This window comes from Primulina eburnea, unplaced genomic scaffold (assembly GCF_022965805.1).
Source record: "Primulina eburnea isolate SZY01 unplaced genomic scaffold, ASM2296580v1 ctg433, whole genome shotgun sequence".
NCBI classification, from domain to species: Eukaryota; Viridiplantae; Streptophyta; class Magnoliopsida; order Lamiales; family Gesneriaceae; genus Primulina; species Primulina eburnea.
Window position 1 is genome coordinate 1 of NW_027331249.1, and position 12,191 is coordinate 12,191.

A 12,191-nucleotide genomic window follows, 5' to 3' on the forward strand; every position below is an offset into this window, starting at 1 on the left:
CGTCCGGGTCCCCACAACAGGTGGTATCAGAGCGATAGATCCTTGAGATTGAGATAGTAGCTAGTGAGCGGGGTAGAATGTATTTTCTTTCCTGCTTTTGATTGCTAGCATGATTTACTGCTTTATAATGCATGTTATCATTTTATCTGATTTGATTTGAAAACATGTATTATTAAGATTGAATCAGAACCGATTCTGGATCAGCAGTAAGATGATCGAAGGAGGACTGAAATAGACTTTGGGTTTGGGATCGCTAATCCTTCTGATTTCAGATATGCTCCGAGGAGAATGCCAGAACAGGGGAGTACCTCGAATCCTCCCATGGACGTGACACCTACAGCAATGGAGAAATTGCTGAAAAGGTTTTAGTCATTTCATCCACCGACTTGAAAGGTACGGAGAATTCCGTGGAATGTGAAAGTTGGTTGGACGACATTGAATCACTGTTTGAATCTTTGGAGTATACTGAGGAAAAGAGGGTGAAACTGATAATACACCAGTTGCATGACGTTGCTAAACACTGGTGGATCACGACTAGAAGGGCAATTGAACAACGAGGTACGGCCATTACCTGGAATGTGTTTAAGACTGAATTTTATCTACGGTTCTTTCCAGTATCTTATAGGAAGGACAAGGGAGCCGAATTTGCAAACTTGAAACAAGGCCAGTTAAACATTGAGGACTATGTGGCTAAGTTTTCGACATTGCTTCGTTTTGCTCCCCATGTGGCTGGAAGTGATGAGGCCGTTGCTGATCAATTTATAAATGGCCTAAATCCTGAAATCTTTACCCTGGTGAATACCGGAAGGCCAAACAATTTCACTGATGCTCTGAATCGAGCTAAGGGAGCTGAAGCCGGATTGATAAGACAGAAAGAGGCTTCGTTTGTGCCTTCAGCACCGAGTTCACAGATGCCTCCACCATTTCCTCGATTTGAAAGTGGTAGTGGAAGTGGGAAGAAAGACTTCCTGAAGGCTAAAGGGAAGAAATTCAAGAAGCTGGAACAAGCTCGTCCAGTTCAAGTGGCTCTAGGCAGACCGGTCAGGGCCAGAGCTATACAGGACCGTACTGTGGTATTTGTGGAGGGAGGCATTCCACATATCAGAGCCGAGGAGCGATTGGCAGCTGTCGTATTTGTGGACAGCAAGGACACTTTGCTCGAGTGTGTCCCCAGAGGAGTGCCCAGGGATCGCAGGCAGCTGAGTCATCGGGATCAATGGCTCAGGCAGGTAGACGACCATCTGCCGTTCATACTTTTCAGTCAGCACCGCCTACTCAGTCACAGCAGAGGCCAGGAGGTGGCCAGACTGCGAGCCAGCCTCCTAGACAGCAGGCCCGATTGTTTGCTTTGACCGAGGAGCAGGCACAGGATGCACCTGATGATGTTGTGGCAGGTAACTGTTTTATTTCTGGTTATCCTGCATATGTATTGATTGATACTGGTGCATCGCATACTTTTATTTCTGAGAGGTTTGCATTGAGTAGTGCATTACCAGTTGAGTCATTGTCTGCGGTAGTGTCTGTTTCTTCCCCGTTAGGAACAGGTTTGATATCAGTGAAATCTGTGAAACCTTGTATACTGCAGTACGATGGACATACGATTGAGCTAGACTGTATTGTGCTTGGTTTATCTGATTTTGATTTCATTATCGGTATCGATATGTTAACCAAGTACAGGGCTACAGTCGATTGTTTCCACAAGATTGTTCGATTCAGACCTGAAATGGCTGAGGAGTGGAAATTTTATGGTAAGGGTTCTCGTGCTAGAATTCCTTTGATATCTGCAATGAATATGACTCGATTATTGCAGAAAGGAGCGGAGGGATTCCTGGTATATTCAGTTGACTTACTGAAAACGAGCCCATCATTGGCGGACTTGCCAGTGGTGTGTGAGTTGCTGATGACTTTCCAGATGAGATTCCTGGATTGCCTCCGATTCGAGAGATAGACTTCAGCATTGAGTTAAGGCCAGGAACAGTTCCGATTTCGAGAGCTCCATACCGGATGGCACCGATCGAATTGAAAGAGTTGAAAGAACAGTTGGAGGATTTACTGGCCAAGGGATATATTAGACCGAGTGTATCTCCTTGGGGTGCTCCAGTACTGTTCGTGAGAAAGAAGGATGGGTCGATGAGACTTTGTATCGACTACCGGCAACTGAACAAGGCAATGGTAAAGAATAAATATCCATTGCCTCGTATCGATGATTTATTTGATCAGTTGCAGGGTTCTTCGGTGTATTCCAAGATCGATCTGAGATCTGGATACCATCAACTGAGAGTCAGGGATTCTGATATCTCCAAGACAGCATTCAGAACGAGGTATGGACATTATGAGTTTATTGTCATGCCTTTTGGTTTGACGAATGCACCGGCGGTATTTATGGGATTTATGAACCGCGTCTTTCAGAAATATTTGGATAATTTTGTTATCATATTCATTGATGATATATTGATTTATTCAAAGAATATGATTGAGCATGCTAATCATCTGGGGACTGTGTTGAGGATTTTGAGGACTGAGAAGTTGTATGCTAAATTATCGAAATGCGAGTTTTGGCTGAAACAGGTTGTGTTTTTGGGTCACATTATATCGGGAGACGGTATATGAGTTGATCCCAGTAAGGTTGAAGCCGTGATTAGTTGGCCAAGACCGACATCTGTACCCGAGATTCGCAGTTTTATGGGTTTGGCAGGATATTATCGTCGATTCATTAAAGATTTTTCGAGTATTGCCAAACCGATTACGCAGTTGACTCAGAAGAATGATCCATTTAATTGGTCTGAGGAATGTGAGACCAGTTTTCTTGAGTTGAAAAAGAGATTGACCAGTGCGCCTGTGTTGACGATTCCTTCAGGTACTAGTGATTTTGTGGTTTATTGTGATGCATCTCATAGAGGACTGGGATGTATACTGATGCAGCGAGGGCATGTCATTGCCTATGCCTCGAGACAATTGAAACCACATGAGACCCGTTATCCAATTCTGGATTAGCTTTTGAAACAGATTGTCGGCCTCTGAGATTATATGTGATTCGAGCTGAACCAGAATTGATAGTAAGAATCAAAGAGGCACAGAAAAGTGATCAGAACGTACAGAATTCGATTGCTATGGTCAGATCGGGACATCGATCGGAATACCAGGTTCAAAATGGTATTTTGTATGTGAATAATCGTCTTGTTGTGCCGAATATTTCGGATTTGAGACAGCGAATACTGACAGAAGCGCACAACAGTCGTTTTAGCATTCATCCTGGTGGCAGGAAAATGTACAATGACTTAAAGACTCAATATTGGTGGAAACAAATGAAATCCGATGTGACTAAATTTGTAGCCAAGTGTCTAAACTGCCAACAGGTGAAAGCTGAAAGGAAAAAACCAGGAGGACTATTACAGAGTTTGTCGATTCCTGAATGGAAATGGGATCACATTTCCATGGATTTTGTGACACAATTACCGAGATCCTCCCGAGGTTGTGATGCGATTTGGGTCGTGATTGATCGATTGACCAAATCTGCTTGTTTTATTCCATACAAAATGACGTATAGGTATGACCAGATGGCCGATATCTATGTCAAGGAAGTGGTTAGATTGCATGGAGTGCCGAAGTCGATTGTTTCAGATCGTGATCCTCGATTTACATCGCATTTCTGGCAGAGCTTGCAGCAAGCTCTTGGTACGAAGTTACATCTTAGTACCGCATATCATCCACAGACTGACGGACAGTCAGAGCGTACGATACAGACATTGGAAGATATGCTGAGAGCTGTAGTACTTGATTTTAGCACTGGATGGCAAGATGCATTGCCTCTTTGTGAATTTTCGTACAACAATAGCTATCAAACGAGTATTGAGATGGCACCATTTGAAGCGTTGTACGGGAAGAAATGCAGATCCCCTCTTTATTGGGATGATATCTCTGAAGTTCCTGAGACTGGACCTGACATGATCAGAGATATGACTGGAAAAGTGAAACTTATTCAAAAGAAAATGAAGGCAGCTCAGGACAGACAAGCCAAATATGCCAACCTTCGACGACAACCGTTGGTATTTGAGGCAGGAGACCGAGTATTCCTGAAGATTTCTCCTTTCAGAGGTGTTGTCAGATTTGGCAAGAAAGGGAAATTGTCTCCGAGATATGTAGGTCCTTATGAGATTCTAGAAAAGATAGGAGATCGTGCCTATCGACTCGCCTTACCGCCTTCATTGTTTGGGATACATGATGTCTTTCATGTATCTATGCTGCGGAAATATCTCCCCGATGATTCTCACGTGATTCAGCCAGCCGAGACCGAGCTGGATGAGACATTGAGTTATGTCGAGAAACCGATCAAAATTATTGATCGTAAAGAAAAACAGCTCAGAACGAAAATGATTCCCCTTGTGAAAGTTCAATGGACTCGTCATGGTGTTGAAGAAGCCACTTGGGAAACGGAATCAGATATGAGACAGGAATTCCCAGCATTGTTTACTTGATGTAAATTCCTTATACAGGTTTGTATATACTCCCGTTTGATATGATTGATTGCTTGTGATTTCGAGGGCGAAATCGTATCTTAGGGGGGGAGGATTGTAATGCCCGGAAATTTAATCCAAGTAATATGTAATTATGGATTTATAATTTGATAGGATTACGAAAGGATTAATCGGGACACGAAATAGGAGTACACATGACTTGGGTAAGTTTCGGACAGAACTGTTGGCGCCCGAGCGGTAGAAAATGACCGCCCGAGCGCCATTGTGCAACAAGAGTATGCTCCGGGCAGAGGAGGTGGCGCCCGGGCGGTAGTTTATGACCGCCCGAGCGCCAACGCAGATGTATGCGGACAGAATCCTTCGCGCCCGGGCGGTAGATATTAACCGCCCAAGCGCCGAGCTCGCGCCCGAGCGGTAGATTGCCACCGCCCGAGCGCGAGACGTGTAATATGAGAATTAAGCCACTTGGCTTGAGGCATGCGCGAGGTGTATATATATATATATATATACATGCAAGAAATTTCCTCAGAAATCAGAATCGAGAGAAGAGAGTCGAGGAAAGTTGTTGAAAACTTTTCTGAGAAATATATATACGCCTTTTCTGAGAAATCCGTCCGTCTGATTTTGAATCCGACTTCGGTACCGAGTTCCTAACGACGTAGGCTACACTTTGACGTAAGTTTTGCTACGTTTTGACATGTTTTAGAATTATGATATTGTCAGAACTGAATGGAACTCATATATGCCGTTCTTGACATATGAGACATTATAGAATCGAAGTCAGACTAAGAAACAGACTGATTATGGAATTGTTATGAATTTTTAGGGTATATTGATTTATATCTGACAGATCTGAATTGTGATTGGATTACAGATTGTATTGGATATGAGTTATGGATTGTAACTATTATCTGTTGAATTGGTATTGACGGGGATATTGAAATTGTACCGTTATACCGTTGATTTGAATTAAATCCATATTCATCAGATTGTTATTGAGTTGAACGGTATATTGACATGAGATTATTGATATTGTCATTGCCGGACAGGCTGTGAGTTCAGGACTTCGACTGCGCCAGAAACCAACGAAAGAAAGGTATAAGTCAATGTGGTATTGGGAGATGGACTTGAGTCGGTTTGGACTTGAGTTTCCCTAAATCACATACTTTACTTTATTGCATTGATTTGATTGATATACTTGTTCTCTTGATTTTAGACAGCAGGTATTAGACGAGTTATCTTGTGACAGAAGTGCCGGATAGTGGTGGTATCGCCACGGCACATTGCACGATGTCTCAAGATAGGATATTAGCGATAGAGCTACAGTCCATGACGGTTAGGTCAGGACACCGGATGTTTGGTTATATCGAGTAACAGGGAATAGGAATTCGTCTATTACGGAAGTCGATATAGGAACACCGGATAGGGTTATATCGAGTAATAGAATTACGGTTCCTCCTATTACGGAATTCGATATAGGAATACCACATCTGGAAACCGGGATCCCTAGACTAGGATTGAGTCTAGTCTAAATTATGAGTACTGTCGACAGTTTGATTTGATATTGTTTATGTTTCAGATTTTGATACATATTCATGTTACCTGATTACATGCTTTATATCCGTTTGTATGATTGCATGTTTCATTGATTTATACTGGGATTTATTCTCACCGGAGTTATCCGGCTGTTGTCTTGTTTGTATGTGTACATGACGACAGGTGGGACAGGATCAGGGTCCAGGAGATGAGATGAGATCGTGATTAGAGTGGTGGCTCCGGACTTGGATTAGAGATAGGGTTGGACACTTGATATTAGTTGTTAAACCTTAGTTTGTACTGATATGTAGATGGTACAGGACTTGTACTTTTATATATTGAGATGCATATATGTTTGATGTCACTACGTTCCGCATTTTAAAAAAAAAATTTAGACCCTGTTTATAATTGATTAATTAGTCCCAATGATGATTAAGAACTTGATTTGCGTCCGGGTCCCCACATGTGTCATCTTAGAGAATCTGTCCACAACAACGAAAATAGAATCCCTCCCTTTCTTAGTCCTAGGCAACCCCAAAATAAAGTCCATAGAAATGTCAATCCAAGTTCTTTTTAAGAATAGCATGCAAAAGTGTTCCCAAAGTTCTATTGACAACTTCAGTTTATCCATCTGTTTGAGAATGACAAGTAGTAGAAAACAACAATTTTGTGCCAAGTTTAACGCATAAAGTATTCCAAAAGTAACTTAAGAATTTAACATCGCGATCAGAATCAATAGTCCTAATCATACCATGCAACCTTGCGACTTCTCTAAAGAACAAATCCGCAATGTTTGAAGCATCATCGGTTTTATGACAAGCTATAAAATGTGACATCTTAGAGAATCTATCCACAACAATGAAAATAGAATCCCTCCCCTTCTTAGTCCTAGGAAAACACAAAATAAAGTCCATAGAAATGTCAATCCAAGTTTTTTTTAAGAATAACACGCAAAAGTGTTCCCAAAATTCTATTGACAACTTCAGTTTGTCCATCCATTTGAGGATGACAAGCAGTAGAAAACAACAATTTTGTGCCAAGTTTAGCCCAGAAAGTCTTCCAAAAGTAACTCAAGAATTTAACATAACGACCAGAGACAATAGTCCTAGGCATGTCATGCAACCTAGCGACTTCTCTAAAGAACAAATCCGAAATGTTTGAAGCATCATCGGTTTTATGACAAGCTATAAAATGTGTCATCTTAGAGAATCTGTCAACAACAATAAAAATATAATCTCTCCCCTTCTTAGTCCTAGGAAACCCAAAATAAATTCCATAGAAATGTCAATCCAAGTTTTTTTAAGAATAGCACGCAAAAGTGTTCCCAAAGTTCTATTGACAACTTCAGTTTGTCCATCCGTTTGAGGAGGACAAGTAGTAGAAAACAACAATTTTGTGCCAAGTTTAGCCCATAAAGTATTCCAAAAGTAACTCAAGAATTTAACATCGCGATCAAAAGCAATAGTCCTAGTCATGCCATGCAACCTAACGACTTCTCTAAAGAACAAATCTGTCATGTTTGAAGCATCATCGGTTTTATGACAAGTTATAAAATGTGTCATCTTAGAGAATCTATCCACAACAACGAAAATAGAATCCCTTCCTTTCTTAGTCCTAGGCAACCCCAAAATAAAGTCCATAGAAATGTCAATTTAAGTTCTTTTTAAGAATAGCAGGCAAAAGTGTTCCCAAAGTTCTATTGACAACTTCAGTTGTCCATCCGTTTGAGTATGACAGGTAGAAGAAAACAACAATTTTGTGCCAAGTTTAGCCCATAAAGTCTTCCAAAAGTAACTCAAGAATTTAACATCGTGATCAGAAGCAATAGTCCTAGTCATGCCATGCAACCTAGCGACTTCTCTAAAGAACCAATCCGCAATGTTTGAAGCATCATCGGTTTTATGACAAGCTATAAAATGTGCCATCTTAGAGAATCTATCCACAACAACGAAAATAGAATCCCTCCCCTTCTTAGTCCTAGGCAACCCCAAAATAAAGTCCATAGAAATGTCAATCCAAGTTCTTTTTAAGTATAGCACGCATAAGTGTTCCCAAAGTTCTACTGACAACTTCGGTTTGTCCATCCGTTTGAGTATGACAAGTAGTAGAAAACAACAATTTTGTGCCAAGTTTAGCCCATAAAGTCTTCCAAAAGTAACTCAAGAATTTAACATCGCGATCAGAAGCAATAGTCCTAGTCATGCCATGCAACCTAGCGACTTCTCTAAAGAACCAATCCGCAATATTTGAAGCATCATCGGTTTTATGACAAGCTATAAAATGTGCCATCTTAGAGAATCTATCCACAACAACGAAAATAGAATCCCTCCCCTTCTTAGTCCTAGGCAACCCAAAAATAATGTCCATAAAAATGTCAATCCAAGTTCTTTTTAAGAATAGCACTCAAAAGTGTTCCCAAAGTTCTATTGACAACTTCAGTTTGTCCATCTGTTTGAGGATGACAAGTAGTAGAAAACAACAATTTTGTGCCAAGTTTAACACATAAAGTATTCCAAAAGTAACTCAAGAATTTAACATTGCGATCAGAAGCAATAGTCCTAGTCATGCCATGCAACCTAACGACTTCTCTAAACAACAAATCCGCATTGTTTGAAGCATCATCGGTTTTATGACAAATTATAAAATGTGTCATCTTAGAGAATCTGTCCACAACAACAAAAAAAAATCCCTCCCTTTCCTAGTCCTAGGAAACCCCAAAATAAAGTCCATAGAAATGTCAATCCAAGTTCTTTTTAAGAATAGCATGCAAAAGTGTTCCCAAAGTTCTATTGACAACTTCAGTTTGTCCATCTGTTTGAGGATGACAAGTAGTAGAAAACAACAATTTTGTGTCAAGTTTTACCCATAAAGTATTCCAAAAGTAACTCAAGAATTTAACATCGCGATCAGAAGCAATAGTCCTAGTCATACCATGCAACCTAGCGACTTCTCTAAAGAACAAATCCGCAATGTTTGAAGCATCATCGATTTTATGACAAGCTAAAAAATGTGACATTTTAGAGAATCTATCCACAACAACGAAAATAGAATCCCTCCTTTTCTTAGTCCAAGGCAACCCCAAAATAAAGTCCATAGAAATGTCAATCCAAGTTCTTTCTAAGAATAGCACGCAAAAGTGTTCCCAAAGTTCTATTGACAACTTAAGTTTGTCCATCTGTTTGAGGATGACAAGTAGTAGAAAACAACAATTTTGTGCCAATTTTAGCCTATAAAGTCTTCCAAAAGTAACTCAAGAATATAACATCGCGATCAGAAACAATATTTCTAGGCATGCCATGCAACCTAGCGAGTTCTCTAAAGAACAAATCCGCATTGTTTGAAGCATCATCGGTTTTATGACAAGCTATAAAATGTGCCATCTTAGAGAATCTATCCATAACAACGAAAATAGAATCCCTCCTTATCTTAGTCCTAGGCAACCCTAAAATAAAGTCCATAGAAATGTCAATCCAAGTTCTTTTTAAGAATAGCACGCAAAAGTGTTCCCAAAGTTCTATTGACAACTTCAGTTTGTCCATCTGTTTAAGGATGACAAGTAGTAGAAAACAACAATTTTGTGCCAAGTTTAACCCATAAAGTATTCCAAAAGTAACTCAAGAATTTAACATCGCGATCAGAAGCAATAGTCCTAGTCATGTCATGCAACCTAGCGACTTCTCTAAACAACAAATCCGCAATGTTTGAAGCATCATCGGTTTTATGACAAGCTATAAAATGTGCCATCATAGAGAATCTATCCACAACAACAAAAATAGAATCCCTCCCTACTTAGTCCTAGACAAGCCCAAAATAAAGTCCATAGAAATGTCAATCCAAGTTCTTTTTAAGAATAGCACGCAAAAGTGTTCCCAAAGTTCTATTGACAACTTCAGTTTGTCCATCCGTTTGAGGATGACAAGTAGTAGAAAACAACAATTTTGTGCTAAGTTTAGCCCATAAAGTCTTCCAAAAGTAACTCAAGAATTTTACATAACGACCAGAAACAATAGTCATAGGCATGCCATGCAACCTAGCGACTTCTCTAAAGAACAAATCCGCAATGTTTGAAGCATCATCGGTTTTATGACAAGCTATAAAATGTGCCATCTTAGAGAATCTATCCACAACAACGAAAACAGAATCCCTCCCTTTCTTAGTCCTAGGCAACCCCAAAATAAAGTCCATAGAAATGTCAATCCGAGTTCTTTTTAAGAATAGCACGCAAAAGTGTTCCCAAAGTTCTATTGACAACTTCAGTTTGTCCATCTGTTTGAGGATGAAAAATAGTAGAAAACAACAAGTTTGTGCAATTTTAGCCTATAAAGTCTTCCAAAAGTAACTCATGAATATAACATTGCGATCAGAAACAATATTTCTAGACATGCCATGCAACTTAGCGACTTCTCTAAAGAACAAATCCGCATTGTTTGAAGCATCATCGGTTTTATGACAAGCTATAAAATGTGTCATCTTAGAGAATCTATCCACAACAACGAAAATAGAATCCCCTCCTTTCTTAGTCCTAGGCAACCCCAAAATAAAGTCCATAGAAATGTCAATCCAAGTTCTTTTTAAGAATAGCAGGCAAAAGTGTTCCCAAAGTTCTATTGACAACTTCAGTTTGTCAATCTGTTTGAGGATGACAAGTAGTAGAAAACAACAATTTTGTGCCAAGTTTAACCCATAAATTATTCCAAAAGTAACTCAAGAATTTAACATCGCGATCAGAAACAATAGTCCTAGTCATGCCATGCAACCTAGCGACTTCTCTAAAGAATAAATCCGCAATGTTTGAAGCATCATCGGTTTTATGACAAGCTATAAAATGTGCCATCTTAGAGAATCTATCCACAACAACAAAAATAGAATCCCTCCCCTTCTTAGTCCTAGGCAACCCCAAAATAAAGTCCCTAGAAATGTCAATCCAAGTTCTTTTTAAGAATAGCACGCAAAAGTGTTCACAAAGTTCTATTGACAACTTCAGTTTGTCCATCTGTTTGAAGATGACAAGTAGTAGAAAACAACAATTTTGTGTCAAATTTAGCCCATAAAGTCTTCCAATAGTAACTCAAGAATTTAACATCGCGATCAGAAACAATATTCCTAGGCATGCCATGCAACCTTGCGACTTCTCTAAAGAACAAATCCGCAATGTTTGAAGCATCATCGGTTTTATGACAAGATATAAAATGTGTCATCTTAGAGAATCTATCCACAACAACAAAAATAGAATCTCTCCCCTTCGTAGTCCTAGGCAACCCAAAATAAAGTCCATAGAAATGTCAATCCAAGTTCTTTTTAAGAATAGCAGGCAAAAGTGTTCCCAAAGTTCTATTGACAACTTCAGTTGTCCATCCGTTTGAGTATGACAGGTAGAAGAAAACAACAATTTTGTGCCAAGTTTAGCCCATAAAGTCTTCCAAAAGTAACTCAAGAATTTAACATCGCGATCAGAAACAATATTCCTAGGCATGCCATGCAACCTAGCGACTTCTCTAAAGAACAAATCCGCAATGTTTGAAGCATCATCGGTTTTATGACAAGATATAAAATGTGCCATCTTAGAGAATCTATCCACAACAACAAAAATAGAATCCCTCCCCTTTTTATTCTTTGGCAAACACAAAATAAAGGCCATAGAAATGTCAATCCAAGTTCTTTTTAAGAATAGCACGCAAAAGTGTTCCCAAAGTTCTATTGACAACTTCAGTTTGTCCCTCTGTTTGAGGATGACAAGTTGTAGAAAACAACAATTTTGTGCCAAGTTTAGCCCATAAAGTATTCCAAAAGTAACTCAAGAATTTAACATCGCGATCAAAAGCATTAGTTCTAGTCATGCCATGAAACCTAACGACTTCTGATGCGAATCCTCGTACGAATGAGAAGCAAACACGATTATCGAAATCGCACCCTCAACTCAATAACAAACAAGGATCGATTGTGTTGTCCCGATCATTTGAAACAAGTAACGATTTGTGATATTCACCTCTAAGCGATTAACACTTAGCAACAAACATCAACGATAAGAACAATTGAATTTCAGACGAACCTTCAAAGATCTTGTTTTGACAATCCGAGGAAAAACAATAGACAAACGCCACAAAGATGAAAATCTTTGATAAGTTTGATTTGGTTTTCTTCTTGTGAAGAACAAAGCTAAAAGCTTTGAAATTTGGGAGA